Source organism: Pyrus communis, chromosome 7 (assembly GCF_963583255.1).
Source record: "Pyrus communis chromosome 7, drPyrComm1.1, whole genome shotgun sequence".
Classification (NCBI taxonomy): Eukaryota; Viridiplantae; Streptophyta; class Magnoliopsida; order Rosales; family Rosaceae; genus Pyrus; species Pyrus communis.
Window position 1 is genome coordinate 22,511,317 of NC_084809.1, and position 26,687 is coordinate 22,538,003.

At 38.6% G+C, this 26,687-nt stretch overlaps 1 pseudogene; it reads right to left on the bottom strand.

The window, feature by feature from the left end:
• Nucleotides 1-612: 612 nt before the first annotated feature.
• LOC137739064 (putative leucine-rich repeat receptor-like serine/threonine-protein kinase At2g24130) lies at nucleotides 613-18,453 on the bottom strand (annotated as a pseudogene).
• Between the last annotated feature and the right edge of the window lie 8,234 nt (nucleotides 18,454-26,687).

The window sequence follows — 26,687 nt, forward strand, 5'->3', positions numbered from 1 at the left end:
ATTAATGTTTTAAAAGGCAAAGGTATAAGTGAGGCGTTTCATGGATAGTCCCGCCTAGGCGAAAGCCTTGAGTTTGCCTTACGGAACTTAAAATTTTTAGAGTGTGTGTGTGTGTGTTTGTTTTAAAAATTTTAGGTTTATAAGATGTTTTTATAGAAATGTCTATTTTTAATCTCTTGAAATCTATAAAATAATAACAAAATAAATCACTCCAAATCACGCCATCATTTTCATCTTCTTCAACTGAAAAAAATTCTAGATTCCAGCGATTTTTAAACAAAAAGGACGCCAGTCAAATACCTCAGTGGCTCCTACTCCCACTAGGCAAAGGTGATTTCACCTAGCCTCTCCAAAACCACCTAGGCATGCCAGGGGCGATTTTTTTTTTTTTTTTAATATTGGTCCTAATCCATACTTAGCTATAATTTGTCATGGGTCGTTTTCAGGATCACCATAACCCACCAAACTTAATTTGGGAGGTGCAACACAGCAGTGCTATCAAATATCATTGCATTTGATTAGGGTTTCCTGTAAGAGAAAGGACATAACTTCACTAACCCCCAGATATAAATATTATTCTTCTGCTCTCTGTAAAATATATTTAGGAAGATGCTAGTCATCGTCTAGGGTAGAAGAAGAAATTCCTAGGGAAGAGGCAAATGTTGCAGTAGCATCCCCACAGAGATATTTCTTCAGTCGATCCAAGTCATCCGCAGCGTCGAGCATTGTAGGCCTAGTGGAGGGAGACTCCTGTGTGCAGAGAATTCCCAACTCTATCAACTCTCCAATCGCAACATCCCACATTTTTCTCACCTCGGCTGATTGATCTCTAGATCCTCTCATTAAGAAGTCAACCACTTTTTCCACCCTTCCATGATAATGGTTCTTGACCCACCTGTGAAGGCTTAGCCCTCCAACAAGCATGTCATCTGTTGGCCTTTTTATTGTCACCATCTCTAGAACAAGAATGCCAAAGCTGTAAACATCGCCTTTCGTAGACGCATTAGAACCATAGGCATATTCTGCATACAAAGAATCGAGCGTGGGTTAGGCCTTATTCTAAGTTACTGAACTAATAGATGGACATATGGGAAATTGGTTATAGCTTTCAATTACATTATAGACCTAGCTAAAATTGATTCAGGTAGAGATTTATTGTCAGTATTGTTATTTTTACTGTTTTCATAGTTGTGAACTGGTGATATAAATTCAATGATAGAGTTCATCATCCTCATAGTCTTTAAAAATGGCTTCGTAATGAAAATAAACAAATAGAGATATTGGGGAACTGTTTTCATTATCTCTAAAGGACGAATGATCTTAGTTACCATGCATAGATTTATTTGTGTTCAGAAATCAGTGCTTGAAGTCCCGATAAAATTGGCTAACTGAAAATGTAGTTATAATAAAACTCATATTCTATTTGTTTGGTTTTACGAATGGCTAACTTAAGCAGAGGATAGATCCGTACCTGGTGCTATGTATCCGATGGATCCACATAACATATTTGTAGTAGAGTTTCCCATGTTCTCAAGAGCTGAATTTCCACCTCCAGCTATCAACAATCTTGCGATCCCAAAATCGGAAACTAAAGCTGTCATGTCATCGTTGAGAAGAACATTGCTTGGCTTTAGGTCACAGTGTATAACTTTGACTGGGGAGTGGTGATGTAGATATGCCATCCCTTTAGCTATGTCACTGCAAATGTTCACCCCTTGGGACCAGCTTAAATCAGAAGAACCTGAACTCAGATCTATCTTTGAATGTTGATAGAGCCGGCAGTCCAAACTACCGTTTGCCATATAAGGAAGAACAATGGCCTTAAAGTCCGGTAGACTCCATGCTGTTATAATCCTTGTAAGGTTTCTGTGCCTAATGCTCCTCAAGACTTGGCATTCTCTGGTAAAACTCTTTATTGAATTTCCAGGTTGCAAATGTAAGACCTTGACTGCTTTTGTTGTCCCATCTGGAAGAACTCCCATGTACACATGTCTATAGCAGCCCACTCCAATCAGTCTCTGATCATCAAATCCGTTAGTGGCCTCTGACAAATCTCGGAATGTAACTCTTAGAAAATTGTGAACCAATTCTGGTTGTGTTGGTTTTCTTGCAGTCTCAGCCCTCTGAGCTGAGATCAGTGTCTTAATGAGCCAGAATGCATTCACATAGCATATTATTGATAGGGATGTTGATATGAATATGACTAAGCTGAAGAAGTTTAAGAAAATGTGTGATCGAAATAGATAGCTTTTGTGGGGGCATGCAGGTTTAAAGGAAACTGTACCACAAGGGTGTTGATTGCCCAAGAAAGATGTATATGAGACAGCTTCAAATATGCCATCAGAGGCAATCATTCCTTCGAACTCGAAGTAATTAAAAGAAAGGTTTATATATGTGAGTGTTTGGCTTTTGTTGAGGCTTAGCGGAATCCTTCCAGAGAAGCAATTTCCTGAAGCATCAAACAACTCGAGATTCCTTAGCTCACCTATGGAATCTAGAAGTTTTCCCTCCAAAGAATTGCACGAAAAGTTTATCGGGGTCAATGCAATACAGCTTGATATCTATGGGAAGATACTTCCGCTTAAGTTATTCGAGGAAAGATCTATCTCTTGAACATCTTCCAGTTTGTTGAGCTCAATTGGTATAGGCCCTTCGAGCTGATTATGTGAGAGGTTTATAAAAATTCTGATCTCACTCAAACCTGATATTTGTGGGGGGGATGCTGCCTGTCAATCTGTTGTATGATAAGTCAAGCTTGTACAGCTCTATGCAGTGTCCTAATGTTGGAGGTATTATTCTGGAGAGGAGGTTGTTGTTGAGGAACAGATAATTCAGCCTAACCAAATCTCCTATACTGCTGGGAATATCACCTGAGAATGAGTTATGAGACAGATCAAGCAGGCCGAGGTGAGTCATTGATGCGTGATTTACTTGACACTCAAATTAAACCCTCGTTTGACAATTGTAGTAGAATGGATAAGTGAGGGATCGTTCTAGACCGGGGATTAGGAGGGCTTGCTAAAACCTTCTAAATTGACTTAAAAACATAAAAACACAATATAAAACACTATTTAATGCTCGAAGAAAGCAAAACTAAAAATAAGAAAGATTAAGACTAAGATTTCAACGAAATAGGGGGGAATTGGATTTGGACGAATTTAAACTAAAATGAATACTTGGAAACAAAACAAATTGTAAATATGGATTTGACGGAAATGAATGGATGGGAAGCTAGCTAAGGGTTCTTTCTCTACACATGATATTTATGCATATGAATCAATTTCCAGTTATTCCTTCATTGAATTATGAACGACAATGCCCCAAATTAACCGTGACATCACTAGTTAACCCTCAGATTTTCCTTATATTATTAGATTGGATGGCATCATTCGACAACCCAAAACATTCTCAAAAGTTCCCTACATGTCATCATAATAGAGATACAATCGAAGATCATTAAGAATAATGAAAACCATAAGCATTGACAAAGCATTTGCAACTATGACATCATGTTACTCATGCTAAGAATTAAACTTAACGCGATCGTGACAAGCGACCTTCACTACTTTCAAGTATAAGATAGTAACGATTATGTGAAACCTTCTTAAACTTTAGTCACATATTCATGCATGCTAATTAAGTGTCGACCCTCAATCAACAAACACAAATAAGTTAATCATCAAATAGTTAAGCCAATTGCATTCACGAATCAAGAGTTCATAACCGGAATTCATCAATTCATATCACATAAATAAACATGGTATTGAAATCACCCCTAGCCAAAAAGGGTTTAGTTCCTCATAACTTTGAAATCAAAGAAACACCTAAACATTCCAACAACTCAAACTTGAATTGTATGAACGTTTAGGCACTCTTCTCTTCCATTTCTCATATTACAAAACAAAGAGAATTGAATTTAAACATTGAAATCAAAGAAACGCATAAACATTCCAACAACTCAAACGTGAATTGTATGAACGTTTAGGCCCTCTTCTCTTCGTCTTCTTTGTAGCACAAGGACTAAGGGATGTTGTTGGTGTGTTGAATGGATTGGGGGATTATGGAAATGGAAGAAATGGAGGAGAAAGGGAAGGGAATGGTGCAGAAAATGGAGAGACTCACGGCTAGGGAGAAGATGGAAGTGTTTTGTGGTGTGTTGTGTATGAAAATGAGATGTTCTTGAATGAATGAATGCAAGGGTATTTATAGGAGTAGTGGAGGGAACATATGGTTGTTTGTTTAAGATGCAAGTGGCTAATTAATGATGGAAAAGTATGTGATTTAAAGGATGCAAAGTGAATGAATCATGAATCATTGTGGATGAAAGGTGGAAGTGCATGTGAGATGTTTGGAAAGGAATAAAGAATGAATGGTGGAAATGTGAGTGAATGATGTGCATGTGTGAGAATGCATGTGGAATTAAGAGGAGTATGTGGTGAAATGATGAAGTAGGAAGGTGGAAATGCATGTGAGATGTTTGGAAAGGAATAAAGAATGAATGGTGGAAATGTGAGTGAATGATGTGCATGTGTGAGAATGCATGTGGAATTAAGAGGAGTATGTGGTGAAATGATGAAGTAGGAAGGTGGAAATGCATGTGAGATGTTTGGAAAGGAATAAAGAATGAATGGTGGAAATGTGAGTGAATGATGTGCATGTGTGAGAATGCATGTGGAATTAAGAGGAGTATGGAAGTGAAATAAATGAATGATATGTTAAGTGATAAGTGAATGATATGTGGTGAGTGATAAGTGAATGGTTTGATAAGTGATAAATGAATTAGTTTAAAGGGCTAGGGTTTAAGTACATAGAATGGGCCTAAAATAGGTTGGTTTGTATGGCATAATGTGTTTGATTGGGCTAGAGCCATTGTTTTGTGTCTTCAAGTGCATACAAGGCCTTCAAATTCGTCCATCCTCTTGGCTCCATGGATAAGCTATCCAATCCATGCCCAAAAATGCTCCAAATGGCCTCAAAATGCACTTTCTTGCTCCCTAGGCCCTTAGAACCTGAAAACACACAAAAGAAGCATAAAGGACTAAAATAACGAGAGAAACATAACGTAAATGCACGAGAACAAGCCATTTAAGTCGCATGAATATGCTCCTATCAAATACCCCCACACTTAGCTTTTGCTAGTCCTCGAGCAAAACAGAATAAAAACAAATAAACAAAACGACACTAAACACGTAAAACACAACCTAAACCTTCCAACAACCGTCTTAGGGATTTCCAATGTACATGACAAGTTAAAAATCATCATTCTCACAGATTTTAGTCATCTTCACATTTAAGTACATTCTTAATCATAGTCACCATATACTAGTTCACAATTAAGCATTTAAAACCATGTTTTGAATGTAGTAACATGCCTTAGAGAATTTGCTCAATTCCTTTCAAGATATGCACTCAATTTTTACTCAGATTTTCTAACTACACACCCTAATCTAGTCATATGTGAGAAGATTGATGTAAACATGAAAACGACACTCACATATATGTATCACAAAGAACGCAAATTCTGGAGTTAATAATCAAGTTTAGATATGATCTCATGAATGGAATGCTACTACTTAGACGCGAGAACCAGTGACACCATAAGCTCATACCAAGTTCAAACTCCACAAATTGAAATACACAACACTCAAGATAGAAGTCAAGGGTTGTAACGGGGCTTGGGGTATGTGGATAAAGAAGGGATATGGAAAACAAAGGTTCTTAAAGAAATAGTGAGCAAAGCATTTTAATCAACTTAGAATTCACTTTTGAATGAAAACTCAACTTTTGAACAAAAAGGGAGAATTTAGACAATTTACGCCCAGAATTGGTGTTTTGGAACCTTTCTTCAATCACTTATTCTTTTCTCTTTTTTTTTTTTTTTTTTTTTTTTTTTTTTTTTTTTTTTTCTTTTGAATCTCAAAACAAAAACACTTAAACATTCTCTCCCCCACACTTATTTTCTTTCATAATGTAACTCAAAAAGGAATTCAATTAAGTCATGCTCACTATCTTTTAAGAACAAGGGTAAGGACGGTCATATTCTAGGTTAGGTGAAGATAAAGTGGGTTAACAAAGAACATGGGTTAACATGGCTCAACGGGGGTAAAACTTACAACATATACGAAATATGGGAAGCGAGGCTATTTGGCTATGGTGGCAACTACACAACTTCATCTTGATATATGTTATGCAAATCAATAACATGCTTTGAATGAAATGGGCATGAGTTCTAGCATTTGGAACTATATGATGAAACGCCTTCTAAGTAGTAACCAAGCAAAGAATAATGAGATCATGCAACGATTTTAGAAAACAAGAAATCACAGATTAAACTCTCCAAAGAACGTTATAGGCTCAAGTCTCTCAGGGTTGTAGCATTTGTTTGAGTTCCTTCCTTCAGGCATGTTACAAAAACTAAATTTTCTTTTATGATTGCATGTGAAGTCATACATTATAACCATAACCAAGCATATACCAAGAGTAAATCAAATTTTTCTCTATGTTATAACTCTTTTTAACAGTCATGCAATTACAAACCAAATCCTTATCATTGTGTTGGAAGGTATCCTAAGACACAAACACACACACAAAAACAACTTTAAAACAACTCTTTTTGGGTTTTTCAAAACAATTTTTCAAATTTTTATGGGATTTTCGAATTTTTAAGACAAAACACACTAAAACAGTTTTAAAACAGTGAGAAACAACATGTGAAGTGATAGGTGATAAAATCCAACGAATTTGCATCAAATATACTTAGTTACCCCCCCCCCCACACTTAAATCAAACATTGTCCTCAATGTTTTAAGCATAGATTCACACAAAGCATAAGTAAATACACAAAAAGCACTTAAACATACTAAACATGGCATAATGTAATTAACAAAGAGAAGAGTTTAGAGACGCAAATCTGGTTATAGAGTGTAAATTCCATCTTCTCTTTGTTGATTGCATTGAGGCTTGATCTTGATGATTCCACAGGCTTACTCTCGAACTGGTTTCCGCCCATCATTGATTTTCCTTTGTGCTACTGGGCTGGAGGATTCTTTTGGTCTTCCCCGAAGGTCTGAGCTTACCCCTTTGGTCTGTTTCTTTGTTCAATCTTTCCAATTCGTATTGAAAAGGGTTGGAGGATAACTCAGCCTATGTTTGTCTCCACATGCTTCAATGTATCATTTTCACTTGCCTTACTCGCTCCCCTTTGCAGAAGTGGTCCCTTCTCCGGAAGTGTATCAACCGTTGAAGATGACTACTCGAGAGCAACGCTAGGTAAGCAATCAGGAATAGATTCCAGGCAGTTGGCTCCAGAACGGAAGACTGACTCCAAGTGCCGGCTGATTGCTTGTTTTACTTTGCCATGCGAGTAAGAACAAGGACAAAGAAAAAGACAGGGAAAGAGCATGATATGAGATACTTTTGCTTTTGACCTTGATGATATGAGATACCTTTGCTTTTGAAGAAGCGGTGAATGAATCAGCACATGTATTTGTTGTGCTGCTTCCTCCTGGGTCATATGTACTCCAGGCATCTGGTATCATCTTTGGGGAAGAAGAAAGAATTGAGTATTTCGAAAGGCTTTGCTGGGAGTGCGCCCTCAGAGGTGAGGGAGAGTTGGGCATTTTCTTCATATTTGCCCTGCCATAAAAGACGAAGGTCGACATATATAGAGATAATATCAAGTGGTGGTACTTTTTACCTTTGTCGACAAACGTTTTGATCCCGCAAATCCGGCTTTTTGAAATAATGGCGCCTCTTCGATCTCTGAACACGCCTCTTCGATTTCTGAGCAGGCGCCCCTTCGCTTTCTGAACGACACGTGGTAGTGCAGATGCGGCTCCTTTTGACAAAGCTGCACGCGTCTTCTGAAAAGCTGAGAAAGCGTCGCCGAACTTTGCGCTTGTCGGCTAAAGATGTGTAGTTGTGATGATGGTCTCCACGTGTTGTCTAAAAAGAAGAAATCTTTTGACAAAGTTGGCGCGTCTTCTGAAAAGCCGAGAACGCGTCGCCTAAATTACGCCGGAAAATCTGGCTTTTTGAATTGGTGGACGCGTCGCCTTGGCTTTTTTATTGAGCTATCGATCACCACAACAAACACACTCTGAAGATTTCCCATTCTTGAAAATCGTCTCCGGCCCTTTGAAATTTAACTCCATCCCTTCTCTTTGAACACTTTTGAAAAAATGGCAAACTCATCGAACCTTAGCTTGGAATTGAGCCTTAGCAGTGATACGGGCGCGCCGCGTCAAGGTAACGTATGGCGCCCTTCTTTCTTTTCTTCTAACGGTCCTCTTTCAGGTGAAGACTCTGTGATGCAGGACGCCACAACAGCTACAATAGTAGCTAGGAACCTCCTCACACCAAAAGATAGTAGGCTGCTGTCAGGACGGTCCGATGAGTTGGCCGTTCAAGAGTCCCTCGCACTTAGTGTTCAGTGTGCGAGTTCTGTGTCCAACATGGGCCAACGCCTGCTTGCCCGCTCCCGTCAGGTGGAATCATTGATGGCAGAGGTGGAAAGTCTCAAGCAGGAGATCCAACAGCTGAAGTATGAGAATAGAAGTTTGCACGTGCTTGCAAACAACTATTCGACGGGCATGAAGAGGAAGCTTGATGAACTGCAAGAGTCTGAAGGTCGGATTCACAGTGACCGTCAAAGGTTCTCGTCTTTCCTCCAGAGGCACCTTTTTCCTGGCTCATCCAGCGCTTGGCCAAGTATTGAGGCCTGGAATGCTCTATCTTCGATGCCTTCTGCTCCTATGCCTTCTGTTCCTACGCCTTCTGTTCCTACGCCTTCCGCTCCTATGCCTTCTATTCCTACGCCTTCCGCTTCAAGAGTAAAGCCACGTAGTGGGGCCTCAAGCAAACAACCTTTATGAAGCACCATCTTTCTTTGTTTAGCAGTGGCTATCAATAAATCAAACATTTTCTCAATGTTACAATCATAGACTCACACAATTAATAAACAAACAAACAATAACAACTAAACAACCTAACAAGGCAGAAACGAAATAACAACTAAATTTTTATCAAATTTTCGGAGTTTTATACCAAGACACTATAAAACACACTAAAACACTCTAAAAACGCTTAAAACAGCAAGAAACAACATTCTAAGTGATAGGTGAATAAATCCCACGAAATTCATGCAAATACAAATTGTTTACCCCCCCCACACCAGTGAGAAACAACATGTGAAGTGATAGGTGATAAAATCCAACGAATTTGCATCAAATATACTTAGTTACCCCCCCCCACACTTAAATCAAACTTTGTCCTCAATGTTTTAAGCAGAAAGTCACAACAGAGCAAGCAAATAAACAAATACGAGAAAGAAAGCAAAGTAAAGGCAGTAAAGAAAAAGAAAGGAATAAAAATAAGTCTCTTAAAGGGGTTTCCAAGTTCTTCTCTATTCGGATGCATGGGTTGCCTCCCACGAAGCGCTTTCTTTTAAATCCTTCAGCCGGACGAGTACCCTCTTTTAATCTTCATTTGAGCCCACGGAATGGAAAGGAATGTCTTCCACCACTTGCCCCACACCATGCTCGTAATATGGCTTCAACCGATGCCCGTTCACTTTGAATTCTACGCCATTCCTTAAGCTTTTTATGTGGACTGCACCATAAGGTAAAACGTTAGTAACAACAAACGGGCCAATCCATTTAGAACGCAACTTACCAGGAAACAAACGTAGGCGAGAGTTGAAAAGTAACACTTTCTGCCCAACTGTGAAGGTCTTGGTTCGAATCATTTTATCATGGAATGCTTTGGTCTTGGCTTTGTACATCCGGGCATTCTCATAGGCTTCATTCCGAATCTCCTCAAGTTCATTCAATTGGAGCTTCCTATGAACCCCCGCTGCATCTATGTCCATGTTGAAAGTCTTCACGGCCCAATGTGCCTTGTGCTCTAACTCTACGGGCAAATGACATGGCTTACCATAGACGAGCCGAAAAGGTGACATCCCAATGGGTGTTTTGTACGCCATACGATATGCCCACAGTGCATCATCTAAACGTAAGCTCCAATCCCTCCTTGTTGGTCCAACGGTCTTCTCCAAAATTTGTTTGATTTCTCGGTTAGACACCTCGGCTTGGCCATTTGTTTGAGGATGGTAAGGTGTGGAGACCTTATGGTTGACATGGTACTTTCTTAGCAACGCCTGAATGGTCCGATTGCAAAAGTGAGACCCTCCATCACTTATGATTACTCTCGGCATTCCAAACCTAGCAAAAATGTTAGTTTTCACGAAATCTGCAACCACCTTAGAATCGTTAGTACGGGTGGCTTTTGCTTCCACCCATTTAGAAACATAATCAACGGCTAGCAAGATATAAGTGAAACCATAAGATGGAGGGAAAGGGCCCATGAAATCAATGCCCCAAACATCAAAAATTTCAACATTAAAGACAGGGGTTTGCGGCATTTGGTCCTTGGTACCTATGTTACCCATTCGTTGGCAACGATCACAAGACATACAAAAGGTTCTAGCATCCCTAAATATAGTCGGCCAATAAAAACCACACTCTAAAACCTTGAGGGCAGTGCGTTGTGTGCCAAAATGACCACCACATGCATATGTGTGACAAAAGCTTAGAATTGAGTGAAATTCAGAATCATGCACACATCTACGTACAATTTGATCTGAGCAATACTTCCACAAATAAGGGTCATCCCAAACATAGAAACGTGCATCATTTTTAAGCTTATCACGTTGGTGCTTGTTTAGTTCATTTGGAATTTGTTTAGCCACCAAGTAATTCACTAAATCTGCATACCATGGTTCACTTACCTCAATGGAAAGCAGCTGCTCATCGGGAAAAGTTTCAGGGATAGGTACGGCATGTTCATGCTCCTCGTGGATCATTCGGCTTAAATGGTCAGCCACTACATTCTCGCTTCCTTTCTTATCCCGGATTTCAATATCAAATTCTTGAAGAAGAAGAATCCAACGGATAAGCCTCGGCTTTGCTTCCTTTTTCGTGAGCAAGTACCTCAAAGCTGCATGATCAGAATAAACGATTACTTTAGTACCAATTAAATATGAACGGAATTTATCTAAAGCAAAAACCACAGCTAGAAGTTCTTTTTCCGTCGTGGAGTAGTTCAATTGGGCATCATTGAGAGTCCGAGAGGCATAGTATATGACATGCGGCCGCTTGTCTCTTTTTTGTCCTAGAACAGCTCCTAATGCATAGTCGGATGTATCGCACATGAGCTCGAACGGAAGGCTCCAATCTGGAGGTACAATAATGGGGGCCGAGACTAGCTTCTCCTTGAGTTGGTTAAATGCCGAATTACACTCTTCATCAAACTTGAATGGCACATCTTTTTGAAGCAATCGGCAAAGAGGGTTGGACATCTTGGAGAAGTCCTTGATAAAACGCCTATAGAACCCTGCATGGCCAAGAAACGAACGTACCTCTCTAACCGAAGTAGGAGAGGGTAAGTGACGTACAAGGTCTATTTTTGATTTATCTACTTCTATTCCTTTTTCTGAAACAATATGTCCTAAAACTATACCTTGTTTCACCATAAAGTGACATTTCTCCCAATTCAAGACAAGGTTAGTTTCAACACATCGTTTCAAAATTAAGGTCAGATTATCCAAGCAATTATCAAATGAACTCCCAAATACACTGAAATCATCCATGAAAACCTCAATGATCTTTTCAACAAAATCGGAAAATATACTTACCATACACCTTTGGAAAGTGGCCGGTGCGTTGCATAAGCCAAATGGCATGCGACGATAAGCAAATGTTCCAAAGGGACATGTGAATGTGGTCTTCTCTTGATCATCCGGGGCTATCACAATTTGGTTATATCCAGAGTATCCATCAAGAAAACAGTAAAAAGCATGACCGGCTAACCTTTCGAGCATCTGGTCGATGAATGGCAAAGGAAAGTGATCTTTCCTAGTCATGGCATTTAGCTTCCGGTAATCGATACATACTCGCCATCCAGTCTGAATGCGTGTAGGCACGAGCTCATTCTCATCATTCTTGATAACAGTTACTCCGGACTTCTTGGGAACGACTTGAATTGGAGAGACCCAACGGCTATCGGAGATAGGGTAGATCACTCCGCAATCCAAAAGTTTGATTATTTCCTTCTTCACCACTTCCATCATCGGAGGGTTGAGACGGCGTTGAGCCTCTCGAGTTGGTTTAGCCCCCTCCTCAAGAAGTATACGGTGCATGCATGTGGTAGGGCTTATTCCTTTAATGTCGGCCAAAGTCCACCCTATGGCCGTTTTGTGCTCTCGCAGCACCCTCACAAGCTTCTCCTCCTCCATTGCCGTGAGACTTGATGAAATGATGACGGGCAATGTTTCGCCTTCTCCCAAAAACACATTCTTCAAATGGTCCGGCAACGGCTTAAGTTCAAGCGATGGTGCCTGAACAACAGAAGGTAGCATCTTAGTGGAAACTGAATTTGAAAGTGAGAGTGGAACCTTACCATATTGTTGTGGCAATGACTCAAGGGCTGCCACAACCTCAATTATTTCTTCACTAGAACCCATTGCAAAGAATTCCTCCTCCTTGCCGTGGCCTTGCATTGGCCAAAATCCTTCATTTTTGCACTCTATGGCCTTAGTGATGGTTGTTTCCAGGGCGTCCTCGTTCAATTCTTCAAGGTATACCTGCGCCAAAGAATCGATAACATCAATGGAAAAACAAGAATGGTCATCAACGGGATATCTCATAGTTTCAGAAATATTAAAATCAATCACTTCCCCATCGAATTCCATTGTCAAGGTGCCTTTGTATACATCAATCTTCGTTCGGGCCGTCTTCATGAATGGCCTACCAAGGAGAATCGGCAAAGATGTAGAATGGGCTGAATCCTCCATGTCTAGGACGTAGAAATCAGCCGGAAAAATTAAATGGTTCACCTGCACAAGCACATCTTCCAAAACTCCTTTTGGATACGCGTTAGAACGATCGGCCAATTGTATAATTACACCATCTTGTTTTAATTCACCCAAATTCATAGATGCATAAATAGAATAAGGCATGACATTTATGGATGCACCTAAATCAAGCATGGCATGTTCAAAACGATTATGTCCAATCACACAAGGAATCGTGAAACTACCGGGGTCTTTGCACTTGGTAGGCAGTTTACGTTGCAAAACAGCGGACACATTCTCGCTTACCTTCACTACCTCTTTGTTTGCCCTTCTTCTCTTTGTATTGCATAGGTCCTTGAGGAATTTAGCATACTTTGGAACCTGTTTGATTGCATCGAGAAGCGGTATGTTCACTTGCACCTTCCGGAACGTTTCAAGAATGTCCTTCTCGCTTTCTTCCTTTTTTTCTTGCATGAACCTGCGAGGAAAAGGTACATTGGGCAGATTAGGACGTGAAGTACATGAATTTGAACTTAAATTACCTGATTTGGCCGAGTTAGGGTGATCTGCCTCAGGTTGTGTCGTCTCTTCATCTACTTTCTGGGCAGATTTGGGATTGTTTGGCTCGGTCCCAACTTCTTTTCCACCCCTTAGGGTGATGGCCTTGGCGGATTCGAATCCTCCCTTTGGATTGACTGTGGTTGAGCTAGGAAGCTTTCCTTGCTCTCTAATCTGTCCAAGGAACTCAGAAATCTGCCCTATTTGTTTCTTCATATCCGTCATCTCCTTCTCGTTATTTGCTATCCGGTTGTTTTGATTTTGCAACCCCTGCGAAATAGAGGTTAGTAATTGCATAGCTTGATCACTTTCCAATGACGTACCTGAATGAGATGATGCCGAAGGTTGTTGGGGTTGTTGGGGTGCATACGGCTTGGAATAAAAACCAGGGGGGTTTGGCCTAAATCCTCCTTGTTGGGCAGCTTGTTGTGGCTCCCTCCATTTGAAGTTTGGATGGTCCCTCCATCCGGCATTGTAAGTGTTCGAGTATGGGTTGTTTTGATATTGTCCTTGGAAACCAATTGCATTGGCAGATTCCCACCCACCATTCTCGATTAGTTGAGGGCACTTGTCGGATGGATGCCCTTGAATTGAGCACACGCCACAAACTTGGTGTTCTTGTGTTTTTGGACCAATCACAACCTGAGAAACAAGAGAATTAAGATTAGCAAGTTGTGATTGAATTTCAGAAATAGCACTCACCTCATTTACACTTTGTTGCCGTGGGGCTTCCCTTTGGCCCACTCCTTCATATTGTTGAGCGTTGAGCGCTCGGTTGGCTATGAGAATCTTGGCATCCCTTGGTGTTTTGTCCACCAATGCTCCTCCCGCTGATGCATCAAGCATTTGACGTTCGATAGGAAGGAGGCCCTCATAGAAATATTGAAGGAGAAGTTCCTCCTTCATTTGATGTTGAGGACATGAAGCTACAAGGCCCTTGAAGCGCTCATAATAAGCCGGGAATGTCTCACCATGATTCTGTTGAATACCACTAATTTTCTTCCGTAGGAGAATCACTCTCGAAGTAGGGAAGAATTTCTCCAAGAAAGCACGCTTCATACTCTCCCACGAAGTCACAGTTCCCGGGGCTAGTTCGTAGAGCCAATCTTTGGCCTTGTCCATAAGTGAAAATGGAAAGGCCTTCATCTTCAATATACTCCCATCCACATTGACGGGGGTCATGCTCGAACAAACCACCTCGAACTCCTTCAAGTGTTTGTTGGGGTCTTCCATAGACAAGCCATGGAACTTCGGAATATGGTGTAACAAACTGGATTTGAGTTCAAATTCCTCAGTCTTCCCCTCTGCAGCCGTGGGGTATTGGATACAAAGAGGCAATGCATTATCCAAACCCGAGGCCGAAAGCTCCTTGATGGTTCTATTATCTGCTGCCATGGCTTGTTCTTCTTCAAAAATCTGATCCGTGGGCTTTTCTTCTACACCTACTTCGTCTTCTTCAAGCCCAGGTTGTGGTGGAGGTTGTGGTGGCTCTTGTTGACTCCTCGTTCTCCTCAAAGTGCGTTCAAAATCACCGTCAAAGTCGGAGATGTTCTCTATAATAGGCCGAGAGCGACGAGTCATACACAGTACCTAAAAAAAACAAGGAAACAAACAAACTAAGAATCTGAAATAAGAATGCACGAAAAACAAAAAAAATATATATATATAAAAATAAAGACAAAGGATTAGCAAAGTTGCTAATCCCCGGCAACGGCGCCAAAATTTGATGCGTGATTTACTTGACACTCAAATTAAACCCTCGTTTGACAATTGTAGTAGAATGGATAAGTGAGGGATCGTTCTAGACCGGGGATTAGGAGGGCTTGCTAAAACCTTCTAAATTGACTTAAAAACATAAAAACACAATATAAAACACTATTTAATGCTCGAAGAAAGCAAAACTAAAAATAAGAAAGATTAAGACTAAGATTTCAACGAAATAGGGGGGAATTGGATTTGGACGAATTTAAACTAAAATGAATACTTGGAAACAAAACAAATTGTAAATATGGATTTGACGGAAATGAATGGATGGGAAGCTAGCTAAGGGTTCTTTCTCTACACATGATATTTATGCATATGAATCAATTTCCAGTTATTCCTTCATTGAATTATGAACGACAATGCCCCAAATTAACCGTGACATCACTAGTTAACCCTCAGATTTTCCTTATATTATTAGATTGGATGGCATCATTCGACAACCCAAAACATTCTCAAAAGTTCCCTACATGTCATCATAATAGAGATACAATCGAAGATCATTAAGAATAATGAAAACCATAAGCATTGACAAAGCATTTGCAACTATGACATCATGTTACTCATGCTAAGAATTAAACTTAACGCGATCGTGACAAGCGACCTTCACTACTTTCAAGTATAAGATAGTAACGATTATGTGAAACCTTCTTAAACTTTAGTCACATATTCATGCATGCTAATTAAGTGTCGACCCTCAATCAACAAACACAAATAAGTTAATCATCAAATAGTTAAGCCAATTGCATTCACGAATCAAGAGTTCATAACCGGAATTCATCAATTCATATCACATAAATAAACATGGTATTGAAATCACCCCTAGCCAAAAAGGGTTTAGTTCCTCATAACTTTGAAATCAAAGAAACACCTAAACATTCCAACAACTCAAACTTGAATTGTATGAACGTTTAGGCACTCTTCTCTTCCATTTCTCATATTACAAAACAAAGAGAATTGAATTTAAACATTGAAATCAAAGAAACGCATAAACATTCCAACAACTCAAACGTGAATTGTATGAACGTTTAGGCCCTCTTCTCTTCGTCTTCTTTGTAGCACAAGGACTAAGGGATGTTGTTGGTGTGTTGAATGGATTGGGGGATTATGGAAATGGAAGAAATGGAGGAGAAAGGGAAGGGAATGGTGCAGAAAATGGAGAGACTCACGGCTAGGGAGAAGATGGAAGTGTTTTGTGGTGTGTTGTGTATGAAAATGAGATGTTCTTGAATGAATGAATGCAAGGGTATTTATAGGAGTAGTGGAGGGAACATATGGTTGTTTGTTTAAGATGCAAGTGGCTAATTAATGATGGAAAAGTATGTGATTTAAAGGATGCAAAGTGAATGAATCATGAATCATTGTGGATGAAAGGTGGAAGTGCATGTGAGATGTTTGGAAAGGAATAAAGAATGAATGGTGGAAATGTGAGTGAATGATGTGCATGTGTGAGAATGCATGTGGAATTAAGAGGAGTATGTGGTGAAATGATGAAGTAGGAAGGTGGAAATGCATGTGAGATGTTTGGAAAGGAATAAAGAATGAATGGTGGAAATGTGAGTGAATGATGTGCATGTGTGAGAATGCATGTGGAATTAAGAGGAGTATGTGGTGAAATGATGAAGTAGGAAGGTGGAAATGCATGTGAGATGTTTGGAAAGGAATAAAGAATGAATGGTGGAAATGTGAGTGAATGATGTGCATGTGTGAGAATGCATGTGGAATTAAGAGGAGTATGGAAGTGAAATAAATGAATGATATGTTAAGTGATAAGTGAATGATATGTGGTGAGTGATAAGTGAATGGTTTGATAAGTGATAAATGAATTAGTTTAAAGGGCTAGGGTTTAAGTACATAGAATGGGCCTAAAATAGGTTGGTTTGTATGGCATAATGTGTTTGATTGGGCTAGAGCCATTGTTTTGTGTCTTCAAGTGCATACAAGGCCTTCAAATTCGTCCATCCTCTTGGCTCCATGGATAAGCTATCCAATCCATGCCCAAAAATGCTCCAAATGGCCTCAAAATGCACTTTCTTGCTCCCTAGGCCCTTAGAACCTGAAAACACACAAAAGAAGCATAAAGGACTAAAATAACGAGAGAAACATAACGTAAATGCACGAGAACAAGCCATTTAAGTCGCATGAATATGCTCCTATCAGTCATCTGACCCAATTCTGCTGGAATTGCACTGGTGAAAAGATTGTGTGATACGAAAAGCTATTCCAAGTTCGACAGTTGACTTAAGTTTGCTGAAATTGTTCCATTAAGAAGATTGGATGTAAAATTCAGGACCACAAGCTAAGAAAGATTGCCTATATCCGGACGAATTGATCCAAAGATTCGGTTTTCTTGCAACAGAAGATTTGTGAAATTGACACCATGTCCGCCGATGGAACTGGGGAACATTCCTCCGAGTCCCATGCCAGCCAATTCAAGCTCCTCTAGAGAAGTGCAATTTGTGAGGGCAGTGAAGAATGGGTCAAGATTGGTGTTGTCATCGTGGCTTACCATATCGTTGTTAGATAAATGAAGATAGAGAATATTTGGCAACTTCTGTACAAACTTGATTGGCAACTCACCAGAAAGATGGTTATATTCGACATCTAAGTTGACAAGTGAGCTATTGTTCAGAAAGAGAGGAAGTTCTCCAGTTAACTGTTTGTTGTATAAGTTGAGGCCCCATAGTTTTGGACAATTTCCCATCTCTACGGGAATTTTTCCGGAAAAAAGGTTGTTGGAAAGGTCTAAAACCTTTAACATTGCGCAGCTGTAGAAGAGTGTAGGTGGAATGGGGCCAGTTAAACTATTTTGCAATAGACTAACTCTAGTGAGCTCTGAAGGAAGCGCCAAGGAATCTAGTACTGAACCATGAAAGTTATTCCCCTCAAGCAGTAGATGATGGAGGCGTCTGAGTAAGGCAATTTCAGTAGGGATAGTTCCATAGAAGTGATTTCCAACTAGCACTAGGTTACGAAGGCCTGTAAGATTTGAAACGATGGTGAAAGCCGCCCTGCAAGTGCATAATCTTGCAGAATAAGATCTGTTACACAATGATGTTGTGTGTTGCAGCTGACACCAGTGAAGTTGCAGACATCAGTAGCTTCCTTCCAAGTAGCTAGCGTGGAATATGGATCATATACAATGGCTTTCTTGAACTTCAACAGAGCAGCCTTGTCTGTAATCAAAAAGTGATGAGGACTGTGGTGATGGCCAATAACTGCATTACTTGAAGCCGAGACCAATTCTGGAATAGAAGAAAAACAATGGTTTCGACGAAAGGCATAGTTGATAAACTGAAAGAGCCTAATAACAATATTTGTGTATGAGATTCCCTTTGCTTCTACTTTCATCGAGCTTCATGCTCATATAATAACAGTGGCAAATGATTTGTGGTAGTATAAGTGATATGAGCATATTTATGCGACTTTGTTAGCTTATTTCTTTGCATTTAGTAAGTTAGTTTCTATTTATTAGAGTGTTTTAAGTCATTTTCGTGTGTTTGTAGGTCTAAATGGCAAAAGTGGCAAGAAAAGGCAATTTGGAGCATTTTAGAGCAGTTTTGGGCTTGGAATGGATAGCACATACATGGAGATAGGTGGATGGATGTTTTTGAAGATCAAAAGAGGTTAGGAATGTGCTAAAGAGTTGAAGAAATTAATTCAAGACATAGAAGATAACGAATCAGCTAAAGAGAATGAACATTATCCAAAACCTTATCCATTCCTGTTTTATCTCAACCTTGTCTAACCTTATCTTATCATAACCTTATCCTAATCCTATCCTACCTTATTTCCAGCTGCATGGGGTAATTATTTTCACATTAAACACCTAACATCAGAATTCTAGAAGCCTAAAATGGTGCCACACCACCCTCTCCTTATTCTCCCTGGTTTCTGCCATAGAATTAACCTTTTCCTTGTGGGATTGGAGTATGTAATCCTTCTCCAACATAACCTTGATGCACCCCCTAGCCCTATAAATACCCACATCTGCCACATAATAGAGAGAATGGCCTTAGAGAGAAATTCAAAGAAATTAAACAATTTGTGCCGTAGCTTTGCAAGGAGAAGAAGAAGCTTGGAGCCGTGCCTGCCATCCAAAGCCTTTGGGATTGCTGGAGCGTTTCTAGGTGCATTCTATCCTTAGTTTTAGTCCAATGTCAGTTTTAATTTGGTTTTCAGTTATGATGAATATGCGTAACTAAATTTCTTTTTAGTTAGAGGTGAATTCAAAGCCATGAACATATGTGTGATATGAATTGATTACATCCAGTTATTGTTTCATAAATCATGAATGCAATTTACTTATTTGTTTAATTGATAACTTATTCTTGTATGTTGATTAAGGAGGCCTACTTAATTTGCATGCATAAATTTGATGCTAAAATATAAGGGAATTTCACCTACTAGTTATGAACTTATATTTATAAGTAGTGGAAATCACTAGTCATGATTATGTTAAGTAAATTCCTGGCAAGAGTATCATGCTTTTCATAGTTACGAAGGTCATGTCAATGCTTATGATTTTCATAGAACTTAATAATCTTTGATATTTATATCTATCATGCAGTTCATATAGGGAACTTGATAAGAATAATTCGACTGCGTCGCTGAGTCCAATTCAATGAATTTAGGAAAATCTAATGGTTAATTTGTGCAGTTCACGGTTAACTTGGGGCATTGTCATTCATGGTTTATAGGAATAATAACTGGAAATAGATTTGTGTTGCAAATGTGTCATGTGTGGAGAAGAATCCTCTAGCTAGCTTGTCACCCCTTAAGTTACCTTAGTTTCGTACCATCCTTACTTTGTTTCTGCAACCTACTTAGTTTTAGTTTGAAATTCATCCAAACAAATCCCCCTTTAGTATTTCGTGTCAATTTACTTCAATTTTCGTCCAAAACACCCCTTAGTGCTTGTTTTGTGTTATTTGAGTCAGTCTGTTCAGTTTTGAGTCATTATAGTCTAGTTTTGTGTTTTTAAGTCTAATTTGTGTTGATTAGCATTCCTTCTAATCTCCGAACTAGAACGATCCCTACTTACATATACTTCAATTGTCTAAAAAGGGTTTAATTTGTGTGTCAGTTTCTATCACATCAATAACAGAGATTGGAGAGAAGGTGGAAAATGATATTTCGGAATAAGAAATCAATCAAGTCTATGATTTTGTGGAGGGACTGAGGAAACTGTTCTATCTTTTGGACAAGGGGCTTCAACCATGATGGTAGGTTATCAACTTGAACGCATACGCATCGCATATTGTGCTCCGGAATGCAAACACTGAAAAGCACAATAGTGAGATGAGGAGAGTGGAAAGGGAGTTGGCATTTTTATAAAAACATAATATATCAGAGACGGTGACTTTTTGAATAGTCACATTTGTTCGTTATTTTATTTTAAGCAAAAATTGTAATAACTCAAACAACCACCATTTGAAAAACAACAAATACATAGCAATCAAACCAATGACCTTTTCTTAAGATTGTAGGAAAAATAGGGTCCAATTTATATATTAAATCATACAGAAAATCAAGAAATAATATATCAAACTAATATTGCACATAAGTAACCAATGTTAAATGAAAATATGATATAATGGATTAGAATACAGTCAAGGCAAATGTTAGACATTATATCCTTAAGATTAGTTTACACCCTCTACTATGAAGCTTATTGTGGCTTGTCTCCCAGAATACAACTACCATATCCTTGTAATAGTAGCACTCCAAATCACAAGACTCAAATGAACCACGATTATATTCAAAACTCTTTCATATGAACTCAATGAGACTCTCTAATGTTTCGTGAACTCTATGTATGATTATATATGTAAACAATGAAAATTTATTTAGTGATTGTAGGGTGCTTCCCTATTTAGAGCAACTCCAATGTTGGAGCCCTCCCCCCAGGCTATTCATTATTCAATCCACCTGATGAACAGTATCTGCCCTTAATGAACAGTAATCGCCTTTTGTATCTCCACCGTTACACTTCAATAGCCTTGGCAATAGGCAATAAAATATTAGTATTTTTTTTATTTATAAAATAATACAAAATAATTTTAATTGTAATTTCGGATAAGATTTTTAATCGTTCTCGTTACGCCACGTGTCATTATCCAAAGTATTATTAAATAATATAAAATAATTTTATTTGTAATTTCGGATAAGATTTTTAATCGTCCTCGTTGCGCCACTTGTCATAAAATCTGAAAAGACAATTATTGGGGATGGATCTCCGATAAGATTTTTAATCGTACTCGTTATGCCACATGTCATTATCCGAAAATACAATTATTGATGATGGATTTCTGATAAGATTATTAACCAATCACGTCGCGTCACGTGTCATAATCTATTTACAATCTTTGAGGAAAGATTTCCATCAGATTTTTAACGATGTCCTACAAGGAAAGGAACCAAAAGTCACCTATGAGGTCAAGGGATGTATGTACGACGAGCCATACTACCTAGCTGACGACATTTACCCACGGTGGTCAACATTTTTCAAAACAGTGCCACGTCCGCAAAGTGCAAGGGAAAAACACTTTGCAAGCTGTCAAGAGGGGTGTAGGAATGATGTGGAGCGTTGTTTCGGTATCCTCCAAGCTCGTTGGGCGATCGTCAGGGGTGCTGCTAGATTGTTTGATGTAGAGTCGTTTCGATTCATCATGATGACGTGCATCATTCTTCACAACATGATTGTGGAAGATGAGTACAATTATGAAGCCATTAATGAATATGAGCCAGACACGATGAACAATTCAAGAACACATATATATTGTGCTCATGACGCCACCGATGAGCCCGTGCAACCTGAGCCATTACAAAGGGATGGACGTTACAATGAAAGGCTCATTCAACGATATACTGCATTTCAAATGCCAAACATGCACAAAGCCCGGCAAATTGACTTGATAGAGCACCAGTGGGCATTGAAACAAGCTGAAGATAATTAAGTTCATTTAGTGTGTTTTTTTGAATTTGGTATGTTTATGTAATTTTATTTGGTGTGTTTTATTATTTGGTATGTTTATGTAATTTTTTTTTAGTTCAGCTTTAGTGAGTTTTTTATTATTCGGTATGCTTATGTAATTTTATTTGGTGTGTTTTTGTCATTTGAATAAATATTCTCTTAGTATAACTAACTTACCAAATTCATTTGAATAAATATTCAACAAATTGGAAACAACATAAAGTACTATATTCAATAAATAATAAATTACAACCCAAAGTGATTGGAAAATTATGGGTTCCGATTACAAAAACTACTCTATTCATCATCACTTAACCAATTTGTGGTGCTAGGATCATCTTGGCTTGCTCTCGCTTTTCTTGCACGCCTCCTTCACACCACGTCCGCTTTCTCTGACTTCCAAAAAAATTTTGGAGACTTCCCTTCTAAAGGCGTGTTCATAATCTCACGATCTCGTTGAGCCCATCTTTCTTCTCTAACATGTTCCCTTTCTTGCCTAAGTAGCTCTCTTTCTCTTTCATTAGCCTGAAATTCTCTCTCAATAGCTGCAGCTTTTGCGTCCTCTCTAGCCTTATCAGCCTCATATTTCGCCATTTTCCTCGCCAAAGTCAATTCACCTTGGCGAGGAAGTTCTTCCATGAACTTTGCATAATCATTCTTGGAAGCACTCACTTTTCTCTTTGAAGCCTTCTTAACTTGAGGCCTAATTGGATAACGTGTCGAACCCGACGCTTGTTCAGGGAGGGGTGTTTCGGGCACTTCTTCTGCATCATCTTCATGAACATGCAAGACATGATCGAGTGTAGAGTGTAGAGGGGTGTTGTTCATGAAAACTTCTGGATCGACAAGTACAACTCTAAATTTAGGACAATCTTTGACAATATTCCAACATTCCCACCGATTGAATAATTTATTTTTGCTTTTGGTTTTGGCACCGTACCAAGCTTGTGCTTGAAGTTCCTACACAATGTGGGAGAAGAAATAATTATAATGAAAATAGGTAACAAATAAATAATACAAACAGATAATTATAATGTAAGTAGGTAACAAATAAATAATACAAACAAATAATTATAATGTAAATTTGGGTATAGTACAAACAAATAAATAATAGATTGTTACCTGATCCGAGTAATTTTCCCCACTTTGAATATTACTACTAGCTTGTGCCAAGGCATCTCTCCACGTACTAAACGATTGGCTAAGTAATTTCCAACGACTGAACATCGATTCTTTGGTTCTTTTCCCACCAATTTTCTCAAGATAATTGGTATGAATAAGACTCCACATTTCTCGCAACTGCATCTCATTACCCGTAAGCGAACTATGAGTAACTTCAACCCAGCTAGTACACAACGCAACATCTTCAAGAAGCGACCAATTCGTACCTGCATCAGTAATCATTTTGTTGAAAAAAATGGATTGAAACTTTGAGAGAAAGAAAGGAATGTGATTGAAAGAGTAGTTGAGAACATATGAAATTGTGGTGTAAGGTAGATGATAATGAGAAGATATTTATAGAAAAGTAAAAACAATTTTTTTTTTTTTTAAATTCAGATTTTTTTTTCAAATTTTTTACAATTTTTTAAAATTTTTTATTCAACTAATTAATCTCTACCGTTGGATATAAAAAAATTTGAATTCCAACACTCCAGATTGTGCCACGTGTCACAACGGTAACTTTTCTTAATTTTAAAACTATTTTTTCTTTTATTTATTTATTTATAAAGCATATTAATATCCACCGTTGATCTCAGATCGAACGGTGGATATTAAATAAGACTTTTTTATTTTTTTTTACAGTTGAGATCGAACGGACCGTGGGAAGCCACGTGGCTTCCCAACGGTAAATGAAAAGGTGATTGATTTTTCTGATTTTGTGTCGGCGACGCGCCCCCACGCACGAGTGGGGTGCACGCGCCTGACAAAAATTATATATATATAAAGGCCTGACGCCAGGCTGACGTCAGCCCATCACATCCACTTGGGCTCTCGGGCAGGCAATTTTTCACGGGCCCGGAGCTCGGGCCTCCACCTCCCCTCGGGCTCCTTCACGCTGAAGCCGGTCCACAGGGCCTTAGGCCCCTTTTCTCTAGCCTGTCTCCCGAGCATCCACCTACGGTGGAGTTGCTCTTATAGAAGTAGAGATGACTCTTTGAAAAGTATGTAATTATTCATGAAGAGTCAAAAGTTGCAACTTTTCATTTAAATTAGTATGCACATTTGTCCACCAAAATGCACCACTTTAAATTTCAATCAATTAATAATAATAATAATAATAATAATAATAATAATACTAAATTTTCTAACATCTTAATAAATTTAATATTATAATAATAATAATAATAATACTAAACTTTCTAACATCTAAATATATGTCAGTGTCGATCGATTAGTACTTCAGTCGCGAAATATTAGGAAGACAGATAACCTCGCCTGTCCGTCCTTACATACACAAATATCAGGATATACCAGAGACTATAGCCCGGTTATGGCTGAACCACTCAATCTCAACCACTTCATTTGCCCTTGACCATAAAGGAGGTTAATTTGGAATCGAACTCTCCTCGAACCTAAGCCACGCAATGGGGAGGAGCCACTGAACGAGGAGGATTTCGGCAAGTATCTTCTAGAGATGAATGAAGACTATCATAATGGGTGAACCGGTCTCGAAAGTGCAGAGGGAACATAGATAATTGCACGTTGGAGGGGAGTCGTAGAAATCATGGAGATGGATCAATGCTTATTATTGATTGACTGTAGGTAAAGATGACAAATGCCTATTCAGCCCATGACAAGCGTTTATTGACAATTGATGTACGTTTTTGAACACTTGACAATCATCTATTTAGCGAGTAACGCCATTAAAACTACGTAAGAGAGAATCTCTCCAAGGTTACAAGCTTTAAATAAGGCATCAGTTATGTGATCTAAATCCTAGTAGCTGAATTAGGATTAGCTCACAAGCACCAGAGTGTACGGTGTTATAGCTAGTATGACAGAAAATACACAGAAATGAGTAGTAATACAAAAAAAATAGCATGACAACAAAAAAATTTGAACACTTTGTAAAATACTGTTTTGATAAACTTGAATTGAATAGTTTCAAGTAATGGACTTGCATAAAGAAAAAAAACAATTTGTACAGTTTCTCAACTCAAACTTCAATTATCCAGCTGCTATCTCAAAACCCGGTGGGGTGGAATTCTGGGAACAATGACAACCTTCGTGCAACGAGCTGCTTTTGATGGTTGAGGGTTGTGCATCAAATGGATGAAGTAATAGCTTCTCAGCAGTTAACCTTTGGCGATACCTCGTGGGAAGGCAACTCTTAAGAAAATCCCTAGCCACACCTGATATTTTAGTAGGGATTTTGGGAGTAGATACATGATAAAACATTATAGTGACTTCACTGTAATCGCCATATCACAAGACTTCAAATCCAAAACTTTGCTGCAGAAAAAACGACATAATTAAACATTAAAATCGGTCATTTTTTTTAGTACTTTGCATCCACCAAATCATGTTTTAAACAAGTGGATATGTATTTAAGTTAGACGCTCTCTCTGTCGGTTCCTTAAACAGTTCAAATGGAGAGCCAAAAAGCTGGCACAAATACAACGCCATTAATTGAACTAAACACAGAAGCCCACAAGTACAAGATACTATAGCAATAGCAATGTCAAACCCCAAACAAAAACAGCAGCCGTCGCCGCTGAGGACCTCACCACCAAAGAACCAACTGAAGAGAAGTGTCAAAAGCCACCCGAGAAGGTGGTCACACTACTACAAAAGGGTCTTATAGTGTCAGTAGGTGGTGTCGGTTTAATATAATATAGTGTCGAACTAGACAATTGTGACACTTATTGAACATGACGTCGGATTTACTGTCGCTTATAAGTGTCATAAACATTTAATGTCGCTTTTAAACCGACGTAAACATTTAATGTCGCTTAAAACCGACATAAATTTTAATAATTTTTAAATACTAGTGTCGCTTTAAATAAAACAGCGTCGCTTTAAATAATACACTGTCGCTTTTAAGCGACATTAAATAATACAATGTCACTTTAAATAAAACAGTGTCGCTTTTAACAATATTAAATATAACATGAACTTATAATATTTAGTAATATAAGAATATATTATGTTAAATTAATAATTATATTTTAAATTGAAGATCGAGTTCATTCATTGTATTCATATAGGGTCAAGGAGTGTAGCTGTAAAAAATCATCAAAATTGGAGTTCAAATCACCGTTAAATCGTGATTTTTCGTTTATAACCGTCGAAAAGTTTTGTCCCGTTACTTGATCTCTGAATGTTTATTTTTTGCCATTTTTGGCATATGCGATCTCGAAGCATGCATAAACAAGTTTGATGGTTGGATCATTGAAATTAGTTTCCTAAAATGTGTATCTCATCAAAACGATAAATTCACTAACACTTAAAATTTATTTATACTTTTTATTAAGTATAATATAAGATTTTGTGGTATCCACCAGAGTAAATATTTTAAATTGAAGATCAATTTCATTCATT